Here is a 4,779-nt window from a genome sequence, read left to right on the forward strand (position 1 = left end):
AATACAAAAACACTACATAACACTAACACTAACACCTAACACTAACACATTAAACTAACAAAACAAAACAAAAACAATTTAAAACACATCAAACAATTTCAATATCTTATCTTTCATTCACTTATTTCAACGACCTCCTCACACCTCCCTTTTTGTATTCCACTTCTATTAATTATTTCAGCAATTCCTTTCCATCTTCCTGTTTTCTATCCTATAGTTATCTTAAGACATTCTAACCTTATTTTTTCCTTTAACACTCTATTAATCTATTTATACTTAATTCCTTATAACATTTCTACTAAAGCCATATAACTTCATTCCAACTTTGTTCTAACATTCATTAATTTTACAGTATTTCTGTAGATAGTCTTTAAACTTTTTCCAGTCTTCTTCCACCGACTCTTCTCCCTGGTCTCGGATTCTGCCAGTCATTTCCGCCAGTTCCATATAGTCCATCAACTTCATCTGCCATTCTTCCCGGGTGGGTAAATCTTGTGTCTTCCAATACTTCGCGATGAGTATTCTTGCTGCTGTTGTTGCATACATAAAAAAAGTTCTATCCTTCTTTGGCACCAATTGGCCAACCATGCCCAGGAGAAAGGCCTCTGGTTTCTTCAGGAAGGTATATTTGAATACCTTTTTCATTTCATTATATATCATCTCCCAGAAAGTCTTAATCCTTGGGCATGTCCACCAAAGGTGAAAGAATGTACCTTCAGTCTCATTACATTTCCAACATTTATTATCGGGCAAATGGTAAATTTTTGCAAGCTTGACTGGTGTCATGTACCACCTATAAATCATTTTCATTAGATTTTCTCTTAGGGCATTACATGCTGTGAATTTCATACCTGTGGTCCATAGCTGTTCCCAGTCAGCCATCATTATGTTATGTCCAACATCTTGTACCCATTTAATCATAGCTGATTTCACCATTACATCCTGAGTATTCCATTTCAACAGCAAGTTATACATTCTTGACAGATTCTTGATTTTTGGCTCTAACAATTCTGTTTCCAATTTTGATTTTTCCACCTGGAAACCAACTTTTTTGTCCAAATTGTATGCCTCCATTATTTGATAATAATGGAGCCAATCTCGCACTTTATTTTTCAGTTTTTCAAAGCTCTGCAATTTTATTCTGTCTCCATCTTGTTCCAGAATTTCCCAATATTTCGGCCATTTGGCCTCCATACTGAGTTTTTTCTGTGCCTTCGCTTCAGCATGGTGGATTTTTAAAGCAGCATCCTCACTGCCACTTTCAGATGTCCTGAACCATCAGAACTCAGCTGGCAGTCCCCTCCCTGCCAGATGTTATCTGCCACAATGGGTTAGTTAATATACAGTGGTGCCCCGCAAGACGAAATTAATTCGTTCTGCAAGTTTTTTCATGTAGTGAATTTTTCGTCTTGCGAAGCACGGTTTCCCATAGGAATGCATTGAAAATCAATTAATGCGTTCCTATGGTCAAAAAAAGTCCAAACAAAGCCAAATTTGGTACAAGAACAGTTTATTAAGTGCTCTTTAAAGTCACACATAATGTAAAGAGCATTTCAAAAATTGAAGGAACAATAACTTAACTTTCTAAACATGACAGAAAAGCATTTAACAATCACCAAAGTGCACTGTACATTTTCTAAGACTCTGGGGGACAACTCGAAGAAGGTTCCTCTTCCACTCTTTGCTTCTTGCTGAAGAACCTGTCCATGGTCTGCTGCTTCATCTGCCTTTTCAGGACCTGCCTGAAAGACGACATGACCCTCGTGTCAAATTCATTAGTAACATAAGGCAAGGATACTCACTATGCTGTGTTAGATTCCTGCTGAGATCTCTCATTTCTTTCCCCCGCCCAGCAAGCCAAGTGGCTTTTAAGTGTTGCTGGTTCCACTTGTGTTATTGATAATTATTATATATTGTTTTATGCTTAGAATGTGAATGGAGCACTTGTGGAACAGCCATAGGCCACACGGTCAGTATAATGTAAAAACCACTCCCCAAAACCTAGCAGAATAAAGCACAAGTTTGGTGCCCATTTCTGTGCTATTTGCTCCCAGAATACAAACAAACCTCTTTCAAACTGGGAAAATCGTGTGAGTTTTACACTGCAAGTTTATGTGATTTCTGTTCTGAAGCAACCTTTGTATGCAGGATCCATCAACACATCCTCCCCCCATGCTTTGTTCCTGCAGCCTTTTTTTTCTTTCCTAGTTGGAGCAAGCTTACAGTCTATTGGCTAAGTGTTCAGTGGCTACCATCCAGTGGCGTAGCGTGGGTTGTCTGCACCCGGGGCAAGGCAAGTAATTTGCGCCCCCCCCCGGTTCCCCTGTCCCTCACTGCAGTGAGAGAGAGAGAGTGAGCCAGGTAGGGGCAGAGAGCTGCGAGTGCGAGCGCACCCCCCCCCAGATGTTGCACCTGGTGCGGCCGGGCCCCCCTGCTGCACCCTCCACGCTATGCCACTGCTACCATCCCTACCCTTGAGGATTCCAGTCAAGGCCACTGAGGTGTAGGTGCAACACATACAACCGATAACACAGCCCAGTGGACCTGGCTGGCTAAGAAGACATTGAAAAAGCAAGAGGGGAAAGGCAAGATAAGCAGGAAAGGTGAAACAGCTTTTTAAAAAAGAAAAAAGAAGAGAAGCAAGTGAGACAGCGTGGAAAGTAGGTGTGAGTGAGAGAGAACACCCAAGCAGTAGAAAACACGATGTGGGGAGACTGTTTGGAGGGCAGATCAAGGGTTTAGAGCAAAAGGGACAATGAGGGACTTCCAATCTGTGCTGCCACAGCAAAAGGGGAGAACAGGGCAGTTAGAAACATTAAAGAGAAGGCAATTCCAGGGAAGAGGAGAAAAACCTGAATGTCAGAATGTCAAACTGAGGAAAAGAGAGAAAACAAATACTCAGAAATGTGGTGTCTGTTGTGTGAATGGAGCTATAATAGTCAAAACCCAGGTAGTGCATTGTTAAAGGGATGTTATAAATCAGTACTGTCATTAGTTAGTAAGCTAATGCAACAAGCCTCATGTGTGAATCCACCCTATGTATGCATGGGCACTGATGGAAGTTACAGGAATGGGATGATTGCATTCAACATTTTGATAGCTGTATTCTACATATGCAAACAGTAGGCCTGGCACAATCACATGGAATTCTGAGCGTGTGCTCCTGAGATGCATGCAGTGGGGAGAGGGAGACCATTGCCTCAGCCTCCTGCTGAATGGGATTTTTGCCTCCAAAACTTCAACTTTCCCAAAACACATTGCAAACAATGTTCTGGTTCTGGTGCAATCGGGGGGGGGGGGGGAGTTAGCCACACAAGGTTGTGTATGCCCCAGTGAGCAGAACTTGAGGCAACCTCCACCTGGGTGTTTTCCTCTGCAATGTCTCAGAGAACCTGCAAATCTCCGATAATTATCTGCTCTGTAATTATCGGATTGGTCACAATTATTTCTACTTCATCTTCAAATCTCTGAGGACCTCTGATAACCACAGGAAAACAACCAGCAGGACATAACTTTTCCATGAAGAACCGGGGCTAGTGAGAATCAGCATTTGGTAAGACTGACTATCCCTGATAATTTTCACTGAATAAGCCTTCACTGCAATAAGTCAAATGGATCTCCGTTCAAATCAGACTGTGCTGCTCAAGTACATTTGAATGTTGATATAGAAATAGAAATAGAGAAGATGACATTCATTAAGACATTTTCATGGGTGAAGATACTGTTCTTTGTGTGGCTATTAGTTTTGCTGCCTCTGTTGTCATGCAATACTCCTGTTAATAAATGCAACATCGACAACCCTCTCTCTGTTCGTCACAAGTATTATCAGTCAGGAGACCTCATCATTACAGGCATCATTTCTCAGTTCTACATGTTTTCTTTTGAAATAACCTTTGAACAACATCCTTTTGATGAACTCTTTAATAATTATTTGTAAGAACTGCATTTTCTTTCATTCATTTTTGAAAAACAAGATATATATCTTTATAAATTTTCTTTCGTTTAGTAGTGCATTATGCTCTCAATTAAACATTAGTATATTAGATTCAGAGGATACTCCCCCAATTTTAATGCACTAGTATGCACTACCAGTTTATGCTGGTAGGTGCACATTATTGCCTGGAGGAGTATGCTGTAAAATTCCGGAAAATTCAAAATTCAAATTATCTGTTTCAGTCAATATACTGTTTTGGACATGGAAGATCAGGCCTATATATAATAAATCATTCCCCACCCTTATAACTGTGTTTTCACACTTCTCTGAAATGTGGAAGTATAATTTTGTGCAGTACATTATTTAAATTAAATACATACGAAACCTACTTCTGGCAGTTCCCTCGCTGCAAGAAGCCAGCTTTACAGGGAACCAGGCAGAGGGCCTTCTCGGTAGTATCACTCACCCTGTGGAACGCCCTCCCACCAGATGTAAAGGAAATAAACAACTACCAGACTTTTAGAAGACATCTGAAGGCAGCCCTGTTTAGGAAAGCTTTTAATGTTTGACCTACTATTGTATTTTAATATTTTGTTCGAAGCCGCCCAGAGTGGCTGGGGAAACCCAGCCAGATGAGTGGGGTATAAATAATAAATCATTATTATTATTATACTTTTGTACACCTTTTTTTGAAGTAGATGAGCTATGATGCACCCTGTAAATTCTTTCCAGGATGTTGCCTCAGAGCTACCAGAACATTGTAGCCTTGGTATTTGCAATAACAGAGATTAATGACAATCCACAGCTCTTATCTAATATAACCCTGGGATTCCACATCTACAATA

Source organism: Podarcis tiliguerta, assembly GCF_965153285.1.
Source record: "Podarcis tiliguerta genome assembly, chromosome: 13".
NCBI lineage: Eukaryota > Metazoa > Chordata > Lepidosauria > Squamata > Lacertidae > Podarcis > Podarcis tiliguerta.